The sequence below is a fragment of the Gorilla gorilla genome, chromosome 8, assembly GCF_029281585.2.
Source record: "Gorilla gorilla gorilla isolate KB3781 chromosome 8, NHGRI_mGorGor1-v2.1_pri, whole genome shotgun sequence".
Lineage (NCBI taxonomy): Eukaryota > Metazoa > Chordata > Mammalia > Primates > Hominidae > Gorilla > Gorilla gorilla.
The window spans coordinates 137355248-137376544 of NC_073232.2; the positions used below are offsets into that span (position 1 = coordinate 137355248).

A 21297-nucleotide genomic window follows, 5' to 3' on the forward strand; every position below is an offset into this window, starting at 1 on the left:
CGTCCTGCCACGTCAGCTTCTCAAGTAGCTGTGACTGTAGGCATGCACCATCACACCCAGCTAAAGTTTTTTTTGTTTTGTTTTTTTGAGACGGAGTCTTGCTCTGTCATCCAGCTGGAGTGCAGTGGTGCGATCTGGGCTCACTGCAACCTCCGTCCCCTGGTTTAAGCATTTTTCCTGCCTCGGCTTCCCGAGTAGCTGGGATTAGAGGCATGCGCCACCACGCCCAGCTCATTTTTGTATTCTTTAGTAGAGATGGGGTTTCACTATGTTGGCCAGGCTGGTCTAGAACTCCTAACCTCAAACGATCTGCCCGCCTTGGCCTCCCAAAGTGCTAGGATTACAGGTGTGAGCCACGGCGCCTGGCCCCAGCTACGTTTTTTTGATTTTTTTTGCAGAGAAAAGAGCCCACTATGTTATTTTATTTTTTGTAGAGATGTTATGTATGCTGCCCATGCTGGTCTTGAACTTCTGAGCTCAAGCAATCCTCCTGCCTTGGCCTCCCAAAGTCGTGGGATTACAGGTGTGAGCCACTGTGAGCCCAGCTGGCTGCCGTTTAGAAGTGCATCACGAAGGACGCCTTGAGGGGCTTGGGGAACATCTCAGGAAAGAAGCTGCACAGAGAACGGTGCAGTCATCCTTCTATTTCGAGGCCAACAGCAGCCCCGTGGAAGGAAAGGTGACTAAATGAGAAGGAATGTGACTCAGAGGGAGGCGCTCTGGAGGCCTCTGTGCCTACCCCACGAGGGGCTGGCCTCTAGGTGGAGTCCCTACCAGTCCGGAGGCTCCCGCCCAAACCTTCCCCATCCTCTCTGGGAAGGGAGGGCGTGAGGAGGTGGTCCCCTGGAAGCCACCTCCCCAGCCCTGAGGTTCACACCACCTCAGTCTCAGGGGTCCGGGGGCGGCTCCAGTTAAAACATGGGTTTCCAGACCAGTGAAGCACTCAGAAGCACAGCCCTTCTCCTTGCCCGTTCTGTGTCCCCTGGCAGAGGGTGGGTCTGGTATCTGTGTAGCAGGTCCTGACCCCACCCAAGCAGCAGCAGTGTCCCAGCACCCCCGCCTTCCTGACCCACCGGCACTCTTTCCCACCAAGACGCCTTGAGATCCCCAAAACACGTCTCCACTGCTGCCCCAAGTCTGCCCCCGAAGGTTTGGCCTTCGCCACCTGTTACTGCCCAGGCTTGACACACAGCCATGAGTTCTGCCGTCGCCACGTCAGCAGATCTCTGCCAATGTGTGCCTGCCCTTGAACATTTCCCCCAGCTCTAGGCAAACAAAGCCCTCTCCTTAGCAACAGCTCACTGGGCAAAACCCAAAGATGACCCGACCTGGCGCACCTCCAGCACTCCAGGTCCTGGCTCATGACGATGGGACTGCGACAGAAATTACCTTCAACCCTCATGTCACCACCCATCACCCAAGCTGCGACACCAATACATCAGCAGGAGAAATGAGGCGGATTGCAAACAGCTGCCGAGTTCCAAGATAAAGAGTTTTATTTTGGTGGCTAAGGGGAAAAGTAGAGAAAAGCCGCCAACATTTTTACTAACAGCATAATTATATCAGAGAAAACTCCCTCCTTTAAGATTCCTACGCTGCCCTGACAGCAATTTAAGCAGCTGAGAAAAGATGGTGAAGACAAAGTCATTACGGCAGGATCCCGTCTCCTTCCTGTACACACGTCTGACTCTCTGTAATGACAATGAAAGAAAGCTCTGCGGGCATATGGCAGGGGAGCCACCTCCGTGTGCAACAGCAGTTGCATCAAGTCTTTAGTGCAGGATTTAGCTGTCTTAAAGATCCTATTAACCAGAGACAATTTCCATCCCAGGCTCCAGGCAGAGCTGGGAGCTTTCCTTCAGAAACGAGGGTGAAGAACCTCCAACAGTAAGTTTTCTGCGGGCGCTGGAACTTCCAGCCCAAAGCCTTCAGCAAATCACTCCATGGGGAAATCTAGTCGTGTCAGCTTTAAACCGGCCACCTTGCATTAACAGGGACTCTCGCAGCTGGGGTGTGGGTAATGTCAATGCACAGCTCTGCTACTATATGAGTTCACTTAAATGATCCCCTTGTTTCTGCTCTTATCCCTTCCAAGCCATTTTCCAGAGACACCCAGGAGGATTCTCACTGGAAACTGAAATGTGATCCTAGCCCAGTGTCTGGAAGCTCTCCAGCAACGCCCAGTGCCTTCGTGGTCAAGATCCGGGTCTGCCCTCACAGGGCCACAACCGCATTGGCTCCTGCCCTGGGTACAGCCCCTCGGCCTCGAGACCTTTCCCCAGATGCCCCATGGCTGGCCTCCTCCTGCCACGCCAATCTCAGCCTCCCCACAGAGAACCACTCCCTGCGTTCCCACCAAAGGGTCCCCTCAGTCCAAAGTATCTCTCTGGTCTTAATGTTTGTGTCCTCTGCAAATTCCTATGCTGAAAGCCTCATCCCCAAGGTGATGGTATTAGAGGGTGAGGCCTTTGTGGGGTAATTAGATGATGAGGGTGGAGCACTCATGAACGGGATTAGTGCCTGACGAAAGAGCTCTTTTGGCCAAGGCGCAGTGGCTAATGCCTGTAATCCTAGCACTTTGGGAGGCCGAGGTAAGTGGATCACCTGAGGTCAGGAGTTCGAGACCAGCCTGGCCAACATAGCGAAACCTCGTCTCTACTAAAAATACAAAAATTTGTCAAGCGTGGTAAACTTTGATCCAGCAATCCTTGTAATCTCAGCTACCCGGGAGACTGAGGCAGGAGAAAATACAAAAATTTGCCAAGTATGCTGGTAATCGGCTGTAATCCCAGCTACTTGGGAGGATGAGGCACGAGAATCACTTGAACCTGGGAGGTGGAGGTTGCGGTGAGCCGAGATCGCACCACTGCACTCCAGCCTGGGCAATCGAGCAAAATTTTATTAAAAAAAAAAAAAAAAAAAGGAAGATCTCATTTGACCCTTCCACACAGCGAGAGAGTACCGTCTCTGAACCAGAACGTGGGCCCTCATCAGACATTGAATCTGCTGGCATCTTGGTCTTGGATTTCCCGAGAATTGTGAGAATTAAATTTCTGTTGCTATAAGCCACCTGATTATGGAATTTTGTTATAGTAGCCAAAGCGGACTAAGACAACATACTCTCCACTTGACACTGAGAAAGCCAGCAAGACCACAGGCCCTCAGGGAGGGGGCTCCGCCCCTAGAACACAAGTTCGGTGGGAGCGCGGCCACTGCACCTGCGGATCCTGAGGAACACTCCACGACACACACGTGCGCCCACACACACGATCTCTGAATGGATGGATGACTGAGTCTGAAGAGATCATGAGCCAGCCCTGATTCTTCAGCCCTAACTTCAATCTTGAAAGGAAAATTTGGGCAATTTCTTTTTTTTTTTTTTTGAGACAGAGTCTCGTTCTGTCACCCAGGCTAGAGTGCAGTGGTGTGATCTCAGCTCCCTGCAACTTCCAACTCCTGGGTTCAAGCGAGTCTCCCGCCTCAGCCTCCCGAGTACCTGGGATTATAGGCGCCTGCCACCATGCCCGGTTAATTTTTGTATTTTTAGTAGAGACGGGGTTTCGCCATGTTGCCCAGGCTGGTCTTGAACTCCTGACCTCAGGTGATTCGCCCACCTCCAGCTCCCAAAGTGCTGGGATTACAAGCGTGAGCCACCGCGCCCGGCCAAGGGCCATTACTTCTTAAGTACAGAAGCATCAGTGAAGGTCAGTGGCATGATGCGCTGGGCCGTCCTCCGCAGGTTATTATAAAGAAGACATCCATGAGGACGAATGTCCACACCTGCCAGGAAACACTCCCCCAATCCCCCTGAAGGGCAAAGGTCTGTCTTCCAAAGAGCCTGGGCCTGCTCCTTCTGTCATTCTATCGGCCGAACACCCACTCACATGTCTCTCATCCCCGCACTTAGTCCTCATTTTCTCGAGTCCTTCAGTTTGACCAACAATCAGACCCCACATCTAGGAGTGTGCTGAATAACTCAGCTTTGTTTAAGCACAAGAGGTCTTTGGGATGCTTCAACGCCGACTCCCACAGCATGCCACGACATGCCTTGTGGCCAGGCGGCCTGACTGCAGCTCACAGCATGTACATGCTCTCTCTCGCTGGTGGACAGCTTATGTGGCTTTACGAATTTTCTTGATTTACAAGAACTGTGCTTCCTTGTCTCCCAACCCAGTTCTGCCCTCTGGAACCGGTTGCCTCCCCATTTCCTGGGACAATACTCCAAGGACAGGTGCTTCTTCTCTGGGCTCAGCAGCCTCGGGTGCCTGAGTTACTTTCCTGCACCTTCCATTCCCACCTCCTTTGGTGAACTCTTCAAATGGTCAAGGCACAGCTCACATCTGGCCCTGGAATCTGACTCAGGACGCCAGCCCACAGAGAACTGTCCAGGATGCCTGAGAGCCTATGGAGCCACCAAGAGCTAAACTGAAAAGGGACAAAAGGTCACAGGAGATCCTGTCAAGACAACTGTAACTGGTACGTACTGTGCGTCGGAGATACCGTACGATGTCATTCAAGAAGCTCACGGAACAGCACTGCAGTCGGCAGGACCAGGATAGTGGAACAGAACCAGGATAGTGGAAGGAAGTTGGCAAGGGGCGTGGACTGCTGTGGGGGATTCTAAAGAATGAAAAAGGGATGGGAGCGGGATGACCTGTGCAGTTAGTACAGATGATAACCATGACCCCAAATCAAGAGTTATAAACATACAAAGAATGTCTCTTTACCACTCAAACGATGACAGGAGGCATCAAGGCAGCCACTTCTAATACCTGCCATGCAAACTGAGGGTTTTCTTTGATGCTGCTGGTCATCACTCAATCGTGGCGAAACAACACAACCAGCCTCAGAGCATGCCATTTATCAATCAATGCAATGGACAAGCTGAAATCACCCCGGATAACCTCAGGATTGATCACTATTGCTCATTACCTTCTGAACTGCAGGGAATGAGTCCACATCACCTGAAAATGTCTCTCTCCTGGAAATTACACAGTAAGTGTTTCCGTTGGCTAGAAATCAACAGCCCTACTCAACGCCTAACAATTGAGTTTTGTTAACGGGCATACAAAAAGAGGGCGAAGATCACACCCTTCATACTTCCCACTTCTCACCACTGTGTAAACCCACCTACCTTCAAGAACTGCACCAAATTCGGAGACCTAGTTGGGAGATAAATGCCCCAGAGCTCTCTGTCCTCCCGAAGAGAGTTTCATTATCAGTTCTTCCAAGCCAAAGATCAAGATGAGATAAATACCAAACAGAACCATTTCACTTTCTTCATGCATCAAGTGTGTCTTTTACTCTAGCTGGGATTCACAAATTCGGTTGCGAAGATATAAAATCAGTATCAGAGACACAAAAGCCATGTTCTAATTTCTTTAATAGGGTAAGAATAACATCTCTCACAAGTATATTTGTCACTTATGCCTCAAAACAAGCTGCGACCTACATAGTATTTCAGAGCCATATGACATGCTGCAAACATTTTTTTACTTTAAAAGACGTGCTCTCGACAATAAATTTTAGGCGAGAATAAAAGTTGCTTTTTTCATAAGTGTAAAGGAAAACAAACATTACCAATGGGATTTTGTTTTTCAACATCTGGAGATTCTAAAGTACCAGAGGTTGACACAAAAAATTTAAATCAAAGTAATGAAAATGCCTGACAGAATCAGTGAAATTATTCTGTGAAAGAGCCGACCAAACTGGATGACAGTTGAACTTCCGAAGTCACGGTGTGGCTCAGGGAGAGCACAGGTGTCTAGGGGAGGAGTCAACCTGGAGCTATTAAAGGACCCTTTTGTCAACCTAGAGCCTCCCAAGAATGGCTTCTGGCCACTGTTAGGGCTGTTTCTCTTTCTGAGTCTACACATTTGCAAAGTGTGCAGATCAGGCAGGCACAGCTCAAAGTGGCTGAACACACCCAGAAGGACCGGCCAGAGAATGTAAGATGTGCAGGCGAGAGCAGCTGGGGAGAAAAGGATGCTTCCAGGAGGCGGAAGCTGGGCAGCTTCCAGGACTGAACTACACATGCATTTCCTGCAGAGTCCTAGCTCAATCCTTGACACACAGCAGGGACTTAATAAATGTCTGCTCCATAGCATACACTACTAGTATTTGCCATCCAGCTGACCAAGGGAATGGCCTAACGGGTGGGACCATGTCACAGGAGGGTTCTCATCTTGGCCTCTGTTGGCTCAGTTTCATATGCCCCTCCCCTGGAAGTCTGCACACTGATGTGGTCCTTGGGAACACTTCCGACTAGGCTGCACCCTCCGTGTTTGCTCCACTGGTGGGAACCTGGGGGCCAAGGGGCCCCAGCAGTCAGCTCCAATGCAATAGTCCTTGAAGATCACGGCCAAAGCTATGCTTGCTCTGGACAGGTAACTCCCCCTTTCATGGGCAGGGGGTGGTAAAGGGAGCAGGCAGAAGCAAAAACGAATTTTCCTCTAAAAACAGAATTGCTGAAAGGCACTTAATAGAGGGATAGGGGCCAGGCACGGTGGCTCACACCTATAATCCCAGCACTTTAATAGGAAGAGGCTGCGGTGAGCCGAGATCGTGCCACTGTACTACAGTCTGGGTGACAGAGAGTCCCTGGCTCAAAAAAAAAAAAAAAAAAAAAAAGGTCGGGGGGGATGGGATTTGGCTGAAACATGAAACAGTGAAATGCAAAGAATGTATCATAACTGAATATGTATCATAAACTGAATTACAGACTTAAGGTATTTTATGTTTATAAATGATTTCATAGAAAAATATGGAATAATAATGGTTGTTAAAAAAAAAAAAAAAAAAAGCTGAGGAGGGCCAGCGTGGTGGCTCACACCTGCAATCCCAGCACTTTGGGAGGCCAAGGTGGAAGGATCACTTGAGGCCAGGAGTTTGACACCAGCTTGGGCAACATAGTGAGACCCGACCTCTACCAAAAGTTTAAAGATTAGCTGGGCATGGTGGCATATGCCTGCAGTCTCAGCTATTTGGGAGGCTGAAGTGGGAGGACTGCTTGAGCCCAGGACATCGAGACTGCAGTAAGCTGTGTTGGCACTCACCCTGGACGACAGAGCAAGATCTTGTCTCAAAAAAAAATAAATAAATAAATAAAATAAAAAACAAAACAAAACTGGGGAGATGGGGGAAAATAACCAACCACACTGACAGCAAGTTGGCAAAGTGCTTACGTCTCCAAGCACTGGTCCATGTAATTTGCAGGTACTAAGTCATTTATCCTTTACAAGCTTATAAAACAGGTACTATTATTACTCATATTTAAGGAGGAAATTGGCGCAAAGAAAAGATCAGCCATTTTCCCAATGCCACACAGCTACCAAAGGCAGAGGCAGGAATTGAGTCCAGGCAGCTGGATGCTAGCATACATGGTTCTGCCAAAAGAGACAATTGAAAAAACAAAGGATATGACTTAACACAAACCAAAACCATAGTAAGTACAGATTCCACTTAGGTAAAATCCTGGGTGTGCACACATGCCCAAAGGCAGTAAGAGGGAAGGAAAAGTATTGGAGAGGCCTACTGGTCTGCAGAGGTATCTATGCACAATCTGCTGTATTGAATGGGAATGCAGGAGTAACAGGACTCCTTTCGGTAAGCCAACACAGACACCCTCCGTAAGCTCAGATGCACTTGTACGTCCCGGTAAAGGCAAGAGAAAGACAGTATCTGAGGACTGGGGAGAGAAGGTAATCAGCTCTGTCTTCGTAAATCTTGCATTGCACTGTTCCCCTCTTCAACAAATGCATGATTCCTTTGGAAGCATCAGGGTGACCAGCTATTTTATTCCCTATTTAAAAAGTAACATAGGCCAGGTGCAGTGGCTCACACCTGTAATCCCAGCACTTTGGGAGGCCAAGGCAGGAGGATCACATGAGCCCAGGAGTTTGAGACCAGTCTGGGCAACACAGGGAGACCCCATCTCTACAAACAAACAAAAAATTAGCTGGGCATGGTGATGCATGCCTGTGGTCCCAGCTATGTGGGGAGCTGAGGCAGGACTGCTTGAGCCCGCAGGTCAAGGCTGCTGTGAGCTGTGACTGTGCCACTGCACTACAGCCTGGGTGACAGAGTGAGACCCTGTCTTGGAAAAAAACAAAAAAACCCAAACATATATTCATTACAGAACATTTGGGGAGGAGGAGTGGGTATGGAAAAAAAAAAAATCACCCAAAATTCTACCAACTAAAGATAATCACTATGAACTGCTCCTCATCAGCTTTCCCCCATGATTATTTTTATGGTTCTATTCATAAATGTTCAACATTTGATATTGAAGCTTTTCATTTTAAGACAAGCATTCTACTTATTTCAAACTGTGAAGGCATCATTTGAAAAAGAATTAGCTGTTTTCCCACTGTTGGATGCTTGAGTCATCTGTCTTTTTGCTGTCAAGTAACACCATAACTAAAATCTTGGTGCATTAGAGCTTTCTTGGCATTGGGTGGGGAAGGGAGATTACTAGGTCAAAGAGCATGGTTTCCTTGTCTGAAGACACTTTTTTTTTTTTTTTTTGAGATGAAGTTTCCCTTTGTTGCCCAGGCTGGAGTATAGTGGCATGATCTCTATGATCTCTGCTCACTGCAACCTCTGCAGGGGTCAAGAGATCCTCCTGCCTCAGCCTCCCTAGTAGCTGGGACTGCAGGCACGTGCCATCACACCCAGCTCATTTTTGTATTTTTAGTAGAGATGGGTTTCACCACGTTGGTCTCGAACTCCTGACCTCAAGTGATCCGTCCTGCCTCCACCTCCCAAAGTGCTGGGATTACAGGCATGAGCCACCACTCCCAGCATTCCTTGTCTGAAGATTCTAATGGATTACTTCATAGTCACAATCTATGACAGTAACTTATCTAACCTTCTTCCCACCCGCCACCAGCAAGTATGTGGGGACAGACCTGGACAGACACACACACGGGCATGGCGGCCTCATCCTACAGGGTTAGTTCCATAGCAGCAAGTCGGGCCCCGGGGGCAGTGGAGTAGAACAGAGTGGTGCCATCGGGAGGTGGTGACGTCACCAGGCAGCAGGTATCCTGTGTCTCTGGATAAGCCCATGTTGGGCCACACTGTTTCTTCCAGAACGTACCCAATGTGGGCACTGGCTTACGTTTAGGAGCAACGACTTCTACAAGACGCCCAGTTACCACATGAGAGCGACACCCAGTGAGATGTTCACACAAAGCATGGCACACACAGCGCCAGGAAAACAGCCTGCCTTCTAGAGTGGCGGGGGCAGCACGTGCTTCCTGAGTTTAATGGTGGCCCACGGCCCATCTCAGGACCCGACACCAGCCCCAACCGTTACGTGGTGCTTGAATGGCACTCAGAATGCGCACTCAGTGCCCAGCGACTCCAGACCCCAAGCTGACCGTTCTCTTTCCTGCCTCAGTATCTCAGCCCCCTTCATCTGCACTGTCCAAAGCCTGCTCAAGTATCAGAAGCTGTTTCCTTCGTCAGATCCATCCTGCGTGCTTTCTACGTGAGCATCTTTAACCTCTAATGCTAGGCTGAAAACAACTCAGTGTTTTGGAAAGTTAAGTTTTCTACTCCAGCAATCTGAGGGTGGGGACATCCACAGGAACCCTGGGGCCCACAAGGAAAACAGAAGACAGGCTTAATCACTGAATTCTCACTGAAGAATTCCAGCGGCCAAATGTCCTTTCTAATCCCGTGTGCTGTTCTGAGAGAACATTCTAGCCACTTCTTTGTATATGTGAAAACCACTGCAGCAGGTCCTATTTTGGGCAGATTTTCCACATTAAAAGGCACAATGGTTAAAATGATCGTACGATACACCTCCCACCCACGACACTCTGTTTAATTCAAACTCAAATACCAAAGCAGGAGAGTCGACTGTTTACCACACTTGAATTTATAAATGGCCTTCCTGCCCGTCACCCAGGCTGCCCCGCCCCCTCCCTTCTTTCGACACAGCTGGGTGGGAATGCAGTGACCTAATATCACTGGACAGATAATTCCTTGCCTTGGGGAAAGACTGGCAAAGCCCACGGCATCTGCCATTTCCAATCTACTCCTCGGAATGGTAAGTAGGGGCTTGTGCCAGGACGCTCGGGGGGCAGCACAGAACGCGCGCAACCGTGGCTGGAAGTGAAAATGTAAAAACCCACCCACGGCCTCGCTGGGAGTCACTGCTCTGCATTGGAAAACCCGGGTGTTTGATTCAACTAAATCATCTCAAAGCCTGCACTGGAGAAAATAATTGAATTAAAGAGTTGCTATAACTCATTCAAGTGAGATAAAAACCATCCAGTGGGAGGCGAGATGGCAAGGCAAAGACACTGCTGCTAGAATGTGCCGTCTTCTCGAGATCGCGAGGAGAAACGCAATATAATGTGGTTCAAAGGACAGATGGGACTTTCCTAATTGTCCCCAGATTCCTAGCAGCAGGGGTGGTAACTAAATGGTTTCAATTAAAAGTTAAAGAAACAGAGGAAAGCAGGCGGTAAGTTGTGCCTGGTGCTGATAAGCCTCATTCGGATCAGTCTCAGGGATGCTTTGTCCTGATTTCAGACAGCCAAGTGTCAATGGCACACAAGTGGTGGAGCCATCCCAACATGTCACCCTGACAAGGTGACAAATAAATCTGTCTGTCAAATGCACTGTCATGAACACCCGTGTGAGCGTCATGGAGCCAAGCACCAGGCATGTGGCGACGGCTCAGAGCAGGGCCCTTCCATCTGCAATCAAGGAGAAAAAGGGACGGACGCAAACGCTAGAACACAGCCCAAGGAAGCAACGATGATGTGGGGGTTATGCACCTCAGGGAGGACGCTCCACCTCTGACAACGGCTACAGGGTGGTTTCCGTGCCAAGCACGGTATGGCTCAAGTACAGTGTGACAAGGGCCATGGAATCAACGTCTACCCCTTCACCAGGGGCTCTCAAGCAGGGGACACTGGGCCCTATCTGGCGACATCTCTGGTCATGCCGGGGTGGGGAGGGAGGCAACACTGGCATCGGGTGGGGAGAGGCCAGGGATGCTGTTGAACATTGTATGATGCACAGGACAGCCCCCCACAACAAAGAACCACCAGACCCAAAATGTCAACAGTGCCAAAGTAGAAACTCCTGCCTTAAAGGAATCGTGTCTCTGAAGTTCCAAACTAGAAATGCTGAGAAATGGCTGGGGCTGATTACCGGCAATTTTTTTTTTTTTTTTAACCAACATAGGACATAAGCAATACCCTGAAAGGGACAAGTAAGTGCATCAAAAAAGCAGAACAGACGACCAGCATGGGGGTGAGCTCCAGCCTCTGAAGAAGCGCGGAGGAAGCAGGTGTGGCAGGGCTGGGTGGCACTGTCCTGCGGATGCTGATTCAGAAGAAGCTGACCCACAGCCAAGTGTGGCTGAGGTGGAGCTGAGAACAGGAGGTCCCCTGAGGATGACTGCAGCCCCATCTTTTAGGATAGGTCTCTCAACCCACTCACAATTCCCGTCCATGTCACTGCTCTGGGAGGAAGTTTGACACACACCTAGCAAACAGATCTTGGAAAAAATGAATCCCTAAATGTGAGAAGGTCTCCACTGACAAAGGCAAACAGAGGGGCGTAGGGTCCCAGAAAGCCAAGGTCAATGCCTAAGGCTCTGAATGCAAATACTCAGCATCCACCAGCCCAAACTCAGAAGGCAGCCCCAGCTACCACCAGGCTGCTCTGGAGTTACGGAGCCCAGCCACGCTTCCAAGGGATGTGGTCAAAACAGAAAGACCACCCAGCAAGGAGGGCAGGAGGAGCCTCATCTCACCACAGAAAAAGGGACGAAATGAGCCTGGGAACAGCTCCGTCGGTGTTAGGGGTCACCAGGCCCCACCACCAGGAAAAGACAAGAACAGTCACTACCACATGCTCTGAGGACGCTGGTCCTTCTGGAACTGTGGACCTCAGAAGGAAGCAGACTAAGATGCTCCTTCTTCCCACCACTGCACCCCACGTCTGGGCGGCTCCTGATGACTTTTCGATGTTGGCAGATGTTTTGTGATGTCCTAACCTCAAAACTAGGTGTGTACAGGGACAGGGCTTGGGGAGTCAGGCTAGAGCAGATGCTGAGCTTTGCAGACAGCACAGTTTCTGTAGGAAGTAGTAGGTTTCTCACTGTTTACAAAAGCTCTGTGGTGACTCCGGGTTAGGCTAAAGATGACCCCACTCAGGATTCACTAAGCCTTGCTAAGGCCCAATAGTCATGAGGTGGGAGGCAGAGGAGTCCTTGCCTCTGCCAGGAAGTCCCGCCAAGTCTTCACCCCCTCGGCCCTAATGCAGCCATTTCTAGGAAGCCCTATGAACTGCACACCCAAAGGCAAACCAGGAAGGGAGCGCAGGGAGTGGGGGCTCATCTCCTTTCCCTCCGCTCCTTAATACTTAGGGGGTTATTCTTTTGTCCCCTTTGTCAAACACAAAAAAAGCAAAACACAGCACGCACATGGTTGAAATGAGACATGTTTGCATTCTTGTTCTAAGAACTCTGGCAACAAAATCCCAGTACTCAATTATGTAGCCCCACTATTAGTTAACACTTCATTACTATACTTCGTATTTCCTTTTTGTCTTTTTTTCTGAGAGTAGGTTAAAGAGAAAGAAGACACTGAACTTTGTTGAACCTACCCCATGGGGAAAAAATGTCTCCAAGTTATGAAAAGTGAAAAAGAAAACAAAGATGCAAAATAACATAGTGATAAAATCTCTGCATGATTTGAGACTATCGCCTCATGAATCTAAAGCTGACTGATCAATACTTCCTATTTCCCAGTTCAGAAGTGGGACAACATCGCTACCCGACTAAACAGATGGCTAACCACAACCCAGTAAACCCCCTCCCTGCCAAAACAGTTACTGGACACGAGAATGCAGGTTATAGCACGTGGTCATTTACAAAACTAAAAGGTATGAAACTCTCTGCTGAGTCAGGTTGCCTAGACACAGCTCTAATACATTCTGTCACCTAAGATTATCATATACATTAAGGTTTAAAAAAAAGCAAGCCAGCCCAGGTAAGAAATACAAAAGTCTACGCGGCATGAAATAGCTCAAAGAGACTTGTTTGGTGGAATTAACTAGTGGTTTAATGGGGGGGGGGGGGGGGGAGATGTCTGATATACAAGAGTGCCCCAATTTCTTCCGAGAAATTAACATTTCAATCCTGTTTTTATCTAGAAGTCATTAAACTGTGCAACATGAATTATTGGAACTGTAGCAGCGAATTAACTCTATTCATCAACTAAGTCCAAACATTTTAGAGTGTATCTGTAATGAAAAAATAGCTCTACATTTCTATCTCTTCTCATTAAAGTAAACCAGTTTTCCCTCTCTCAGTATATAAAACTGTCTTCTCTTCACATAATTTATATTACCATAAGCCGGCTCACATTCTAAACTATTACATGCCTCCAATTAATTTTTGCAGCTTTCGCCTGAAAATTTAATGAGATAGTAGTGGATGAACCTGCTGACTCCAGATTATATGTGTGCTCCCAATAGTAATGTTGGCACAATAAAATAATCTGATCCACACCTGACTCAAGCATTTCCCCTCGCTGGGGTATAAAGGTAATATGGAAACCAGGTCCGCTCATTTCAGTCTTTTAAATCCAATTACAAAATTTACTAGTCTCAAATTAAACTGCTCCTACTCATCAACCTGGGAGAAAAGTAGAAAGCAGCAGCACAGTCTAATTATCCCAACACCATTTCTATCAACACTGCAGGGGACAGTTACAATGGATGACTATTTGTCTAAGGCCTCAGTTCTCTATCGTGGAGAAGTCACAAGCCGCACTCCTCAAAGCTAACCCAAGGAAGCCAGTGCAACCCCCGTGATGAGTACAAGGTACAAGGAAGCCCGTTCTCTGTCCCGCTGCCACAGGCGCGCCTTAGGTGCATGCCTCAGGTGGGGTCCATACCATTCACAATTTGTTTGTACACGTGTGCATATCAGTGTGTCCATGTCAGATGTATGTGTGCACACGTGTGAGCATGTACACGTGCCTGAGTTCAGACGAATAGGTGAGAGGCACTGGCAACTCGAAGTCTCAATGACAGGTCCTCTGTAGTTCCTACTTTTTGCCAAAGGGTTGAGGTACAAGCAGAAGGCAAAAAAGGCCGACAAGGCTGGGAGCAGTGGCTCGTGCCTGTAATCCCAGCACAGCACCTTGGGAGGCCAAGGCAGGTGGATCACGCAGGTGGATCACTTGAGGTCAGGAGTTTGAGATCAGCCTGGCCAACATGGTGAAACCCCATCTCTACTAAAAGTAGCTGGGTGTGGCGGCGGGCGCCTGTAGTCCCAGCTACTAGGGAGGCTGAGGCAGGAGAATTGCTTGAACCCAGGAGGCGGAGATTGCAGTGAACCGAGATCGCACCACTGCACTCCAGTCTGGGCGACAGAGCGAGACTCCGTCTCAAAAACCAAACAAACAAAAAATGCCAACAATACCAATAACAGCAGCAGCAGTCAGTAATCAATGTCCAGAAAGTGCCTGCTACCCCCGTTTTCTTTTTTGCCAAGCACTGAGACGGTCCCAGCCATCAGTCCACAGGTGTGTGGACCCAGCGCATATTCAGCTCTTGGAGTGAACGGAATGGAACTTAGGCAGACTACTCCCAAAATTCCATTCCCTCCCTAGGCTGCTAATGACAATGACACCCACAAACACTAGCCCTGGTGGCTGAGAATATAGTAATATCAAGAGAATACACAGTACCCAGCTGCGTCTGGTATATGGGTGGTCCCTAAGGCATCACTTGGTTGATGTGTGTTTAACAGCCCTTAGGAAGGCCAGGACCTGGGGATGAGTGGGCCATGCTTCCGAGGATGGGGGTTTATGTCTAAAGATGGCCAGAAGACCCCCCTATTCGTACCTGTGCCCTGCACCTTCACAGTGCCAATGATGCAGCCTGGGGCTGCTGCGGGTGAACAGAGAGAGAAATGGGGGGGGGGGGAGAGAGAGAGAGAGAGAGAGAGAGAGACAGAGAGAGAGACAGAGAGAGAGAGAGACAGAGAGACACCCAGGCCTCAGAGCTGCCCACCCTGTGCTACTTTAGCCTGCAGTCCTGGCTACAGCAAAGACCAAGGGGCTCATTCTGCTCTGGGGCCACCTCCTCCCTGCGCCCCCTCCATCCCCACCACTGGGTGTGTGGAGAATGGAACTGCAAAGCTTACAATAAACTCAGCAAGCTCACCTGACTGAGCATTTACCAAGCCAGAAAGCCCCCTTTCCACGCGCTGTCAGTCTGCAAGCATGGAGTCTAGGGAGAGACTGTAGAAAAGCCATCATACCAGCACACGGTCAGGCACGTTCAGTACGCACAGGTTTATACCAACATCTAAACTATTTTAGGAAAAGGCCGTGGAGCAGAACATGCTGGGTGTGCAACTGAAACCTAGACCTAGGTTCAAATTTGACCTCTGTTCTTGCCAAGTGTCAAGAGAAATCAATTAACCCCCCCTTATCCATCAATTTATAGGAATAAAGGTAAATACCTCAACCTTGTAAGGCTGTGCCACACACATAGGACCAACTCAAGCTGTGCAGCGTCTGGCACGCATGCCACATGAGGCTTCCTTTCTGGGGCAACTGGCTGGACCGTTCTGGGCCCTCCAGATTAAAAGGGCCCTTTTCAACTCTGCTTTCCTGACCAGAGAAGGCCTGGGACATGAGCCCCAAGCTCCACCACTCAGCCCTCCCTACAGGTTCACTGAAAGATACCCCCATCCTGAACTCCAACTGGAGCCATCTCTCTCCACTCCCTTTTCAGGGGGCAGCTTTCAAAGGGTACAATTCCTCACTCTCAATAAAGCAATGCTTCCTGCCTTAGAAAACCATCAACAAGTTTGTATGGAAAATAAGCTCTTGAGTTGTCAAAAACCCATGGCTAAAGGAGAACCCAAATGGTGCCAAGCTACCAGGGGAGGTGGCACCTCCAAGAGTGGCAGAAGGGTCCCAAGGACTGTTCAGGTCCACGGTCTCTTTCTCTGGACCCATTACTCCAGCCAGTCTGGTCCAGGCTAGGACGGAGTAGGGATGGGGGCGATAGATAAGACCAGGTCTGGCCAGCCAGGCTCTTCCCAGAACCAACACAATCCCAGCACACTGTGGCCAGAAGCATCCTCAAAACAGGACTTTGCGCAGGCTCAGATTCAGTCCTAAGGCACTAGAAAAAACAGCCTTAAATTTGACACTGCCAAGCCCTGGGTGGGGGTGGGGGGGACACAGAAGGTCTCATCAAGATCACATATAGACTCTGAAAACCTTCTCATATTGAAGAACGGGAGCTATTAACTGTGTTAACGGCATGCACAGATGTTGTCTACATCTAAAAATTCCCAAATACATCAATTAGCATATTATAAAGAATTTACTTCCATTTTCCCTTGACAGATCATAAAGACCAAAATGTAACGCTCAGTTTGAATTGACAAGTGCGTATGGCAGAAGATGCTGTATTAAATGCAGAAAACAGTGAAAAAAATGGTATTTGATGACTGGCCACCCAATTCTCAGAGTACAATGTCAAAAGCCAGAAATCCATTTATTTAGTAACCAACGCTCAATATCACACACGTCACTTGGGCTCTGGTAAGGGAAGTTCTACCATCTGCACTTGGTAATTCCACTGTTCCGCTCATTTCCTAGGTAAGACGCTGGGAGCACGTGTGGAAAAGCAAGACAAGGCTAGAACCCAGGGGCAAATGCACGTGCACACACGTACACAAATCAAAGGAACAAACATTTTTGGAAAAAAAAATTTTAATTTAATTTTTAAACAAAAATAAAAGAAGGCGTAACAACATTCTTATGTGCTGAAATTCTAAGCATGTCTTTATTTGTATGTTTCGAAAGGATCCTTTTACAGGAAGGAAGGGCTGGAGGAGACAAGGATGAGAGGAAAAACGCGAATAACATAAAACTAAAATTAAGTTAATAGATGCGGAGTTGTCCTTCTTCCCATTCTTCCAGAATCCTCTTCCTAGACTGCAGATCAAAATCTGCATTTAAATAGACTGTTTTTAGTGTAGGAAAGAGGAAGCCCTAGGGTACAAAGGTATTGCATTCAGGATCTATGGGCACAATACTGTATTTTAAATGAGATGAAGAATTTTGAAATTTACTGAATATATGACATATTCCAAACTGTCTTGTTACTACTACTATTTTTACTAAATTCTTCTATCCTAATAGGTGTTTCTCTTTTATGGCCAGAACTTTTAATAAAAGTAATGTCATATTACATCATTCTATCAATTTAATCTTGAGAAAAGATTACACGATCCAGGGATCTTATAAGCTGTGGGCTCTGATAATTCCAGCCATTATTCAGTGGGAAATTCAAACAGTCTGAATTCATTAACATTGGTTGTTACAAATCGGCATTTTTAGACTTTGCCATAAAATGCAGGAGTCCAGACCCAGTGACCTGAATCTAACTGCCTTTCATGTGAAGTGGCCGTGTTCCCGGCCTCTCCCAGTGTGGCTCTCGAGAGAAAGCCTCATGTCTTCGTCCTCTCCGTGGCTGGCCTCAGGCTCTTTGGTCACACTTAATGTTCAGGCAAATTGCAGAGACCTCAAGCCATTTAAAGGAGTAGAGACATGTTCCCAGGGAAGGATGTCCATTACGAAACAGATGTCCAGGTGGGCACAGGAGCGGGTGCAGCAGCATGGTGCCAGCACCTCGCCTTGGCTGCGGCTGGGATCAGCACATCCTCACAACTAAAACCCCAATGCGTGACATTTGGGAAAGGCTTCATGGAAACCCCAAACCTTTCACTGCTTGATAGGAAAACATTATTACCAGGTCAATGGGCAAGGAGTGAGCAACCCACATCCCAAGTGCCAGGTGGAAGACAGAACCTTCAGGAACACAGTAGACCTTCACGACCAAGAAAGGTTTGAGTTCTGTTCGTCTTGCAGCGAAATGTTCATTGCAACACAGACCACAGGTACCGGCTTGGAGAGATGCAACCTGTACTACCTCCCCCTCCAGCCCAGCCAGGCGAGCAGGGCATCTCCCACATGCTAAGCCTTTGGCTGTGTGCATTTACTGCTGCTACTGCAGCAATCATTTTTGTGTGTGTACATATATTCATGGGGTACAAGTGCCACATTGCATTGTGGTGAAGTCAGGGCCTTCAGTGCCTCGATCGCTGAAACAATGCACATTGTACCCACCAAGCCACCTCTCATCAGCCTCCCTCGTCAGTCCCCATAATGTCATTCCACACTCAGCAGTCATTCTTGACTAAGCTCTTAACATGTACCAGGTATCTGTTAAGCACCGCTCAGTACTGTTTCATTGAATCCCCACAACTCTGAGATTAAGCACTACTATCTGCTGCATTTGCAAGAGGGGGAAACTGAGGCACTAGGCTCAGAGGGGCATAGTTTGTCCAAGGCCAACGCCATCAGAGGAGGACAAGGTCAAGTTGTAAACATTTTTTGGCCATACCATGAGGACCCTGCCCTCCTGCCATCACCAAGGCCAGGACCAAGTCCTGTGCAATTAGAATCATTACCTTCCCCTTGCAAACATCAGGAGGAAGTGCCAGAGCCACTGGGGCTGCTGGAGGGAGTGACTGTTATGATGCAATTCCATGCTAAAGAATTCTTCCTGGCCACATCAAACTCTGCATCAATCTGCTGTTTAAACACACAGGCAGAGAGGGCTTTCCGGCCTTCAGCAGGCCTCTGCAGTGCTGCCACTTAAGCCCAGGGTTTGCAGGGGGGTGGGGATCAGAGCACAAATCAATGTGAGTCCTCCTTCCCAGAGGAAGCTGTAGCCCTGTGTCATGGTTTAGAGGTCATCTTCTGCTGTAATGAGGGAGTGGCAGTGAGTTTCGATTGAATTATGAAAAGCCAGGAGTACTGTACTCTCATCAAAGTGAAGGGTTTTTTTTAACAAATGTGGGACTGGGGCCGTCAGTTACACATGCAGGAAACACCAGCTTCCAGGCCTCTGAAGGTGAGCAAAGCAGCAGCCACCATGCTGGGTCCTTGAAGGAATTTGATACAGAAGCCATCTGAGCTTTGTCTCGAGGGACCCAGGCCTACAGGACTCGCAGAGCCAGTGGGCCTTCTTGCTGTCCTCATCATCCCAGCTTGGATGTAGTCAGGTTGGCTGAACCACATTATCCCTCACCTACGAGGCTGCCGCAAGAGCAGCACCCACAGGTGGCGGGAGAGTACAGCTGGGTCCCCACACCCTACCTGCATGGGTTTAGACTCCCCGCCCTACTTGCACAAAGGAGAGGCGGGGGCATGACTTCACTTCCCTGCGGTGGAAAGCTCAAGAACACGGCGTGATTATCTCAGAACATGCACACCTCCCCTGAACAGGTAGTATAACATGCTGGGTTGCCTTCTGTCTGCAGAAAACACTCCCAGCTAACACAGAACCAACCCAGCCTTCCAGACAGCTGCTGCGATGCGCTCCTACATGTGCCCAGCCCACTCCACACCCCCCTGGCCCCACTGCAGCCTGGATTCATTCATTCAAAAAATTACTTCTGGGGCATCTACAATATACAGGCCATGCACAGAATTAAGGAGACAATGAGTTCAAGGAGCTAGCTCTGCTTCAGGGAGCTGCAGAAATCACTCTGGAAGGTTCCATGTTCGTAGTCAGAGTCCTGCTCCTTGGTCCAAGTCAATTTACAACACTTTTTAACTTCCCCTGATACAGGAATCAGAAGGCTCAGGGAGTGAGAAAAGACACCCTTGGCTGCTGCACTAAGAGGGACTGAAGACTCCCTCCAGACAACAGGCCACCCAGGCAGAGGGAGCCCAAATGCTCACAGGAAAGCCAACCCCAGGAGGTACAGACGCTTCTGCGACATGCAGAAGACACAAAGCAGCCTCGAGCAGCTGGAGCCAAGGTCTCCCAGGATGCAGGCCCCATCCATGCCCCCCAGGCGTCCCACCACCGCGGAAGTGGGTGATAGGGAGGACTCACTTGCCATGACCAGCTGAACCAAGGGGTATATCCTACAAACCTGCGGTGTCCGGGAAAGAGGCGAGCTTCCCCCAAGAAAGGGGGCAAGCCTGTCCCACAGCTCTGGGACCCTCCTGTAAGCACCCTCCCACCCCTGCTGAAGAGCCTCTCCCCCTACATCCCTGAGGAAACTGATCATCCAAGCTGAATTTTTCAAGGAGTTACAGGTTACACCCTACCCATGACAACAAAGGTTTCCTTTGAGTTAAACAATGTATAGCTGAACCGGAAGAGGGAAGGTGACCACGGGAAAGGTGTTGCATTACAAGGCTCAGGAATTGGATACCTTCACCACCAATTCTCGTTTTCCACAAATCCTTATTAAAAGACAGCACGGTACCGTTCCCAGAAATCAAGGCTCACACCACGTGGAGCTGACTGGATGCTCACGGGGACATTCGATCCCAGCGGCCTGGAGAAAGGACGGAACAGGAGGACCCTGTGCGGGCGCCATTGTTGTTCATCAGTATACATTTATAAAGAAACGGAAATTAAACACTGTCATCAGATGCTCTGCACTGCTGCTCATCCACGGCTGTGTTTTTTCACCCTCCCACATTAACATTTCCCCCTAATGTTCTATCTTTTTGCCATATATAATTAATTTTAACAGCTTCTGCAACTTCCCCACAGGTTGTTGCTGTTTCTTTTAAACAGTATACTGCTGAGAAATTGATTTGTTTGCTCCGCGTGCCTGAAGAAACCACATTATGAAATATGTATAAATGTCACCGTTCGGGCTGCTTCTCAGGATAAATGCAGAAAAACGTTCCATTTTACCTCCTTACACAGGAGTCCACTCACGGAAGCTACTCGCATGTATTACCCGTGTGCTCACACACAAATGCCGATGAATTACGCAGCATTTTCTTTGAAAACCTCCTATTTATCCTTAACTGGTACAAGGCTAGGGGAATCATCTTAATTGCTACACGGAAAGAATGAATTGCAAAAGCATTCAGTCGACCAAGAAGACTTTATTTTTAACAGCATGGGGCCAGGTGGAAGTTGCCAAGTTTGCCAAAAATAAATGAATCAACCAATCAATAAAGCAAATGTGTTCAGCTGGTGTTAAATGAATGCCTGGGAAGAAGGAAGCCACAGACAGCACGTCCTTCTTTCTCCCCTTCTCCCGCCCCCACCCCTGTGAAAACACCAGGCCCGAGGACACGAGGGTCATGGGAATTCTCAGCCATTTCCTAAATCGTTACTTTTATTTATTTATTAATTTATTTGAGACAGGGTCTGCCTCTGTCACTCAGGCTAAGTAGAGGGGTGTGATCACAG

At 48.6% G+C, this 21297-nt stretch overlaps 1 protein-coding gene across 22 annotated transcripts in view; it reads right to left on the reverse strand.

The window, feature by feature from the left end:
• The window catches only part of CTBP2 (C-terminal binding protein 2), a 174690-nt gene that overhangs the window by 95517 nt on the left and 57876 nt on the right, over positions 1-21297 (reverse strand). For 3 of the 22 annotated variants that reach the window (XM_063710569.1, XM_063710572.1, XM_063710571.1), the window contains exon 3: positions 4485-4620. The exons of the other annotated variants lie outside the window; for them this stretch is intronic. The gene's annotated coding sequence lies outside the window, so the exon portion shown is untranslated. The remainder of the gene's footprint in view (positions 1-4484; positions 4621-21297) is intronic. 22 annotated transcript variants of the gene reach the window in all.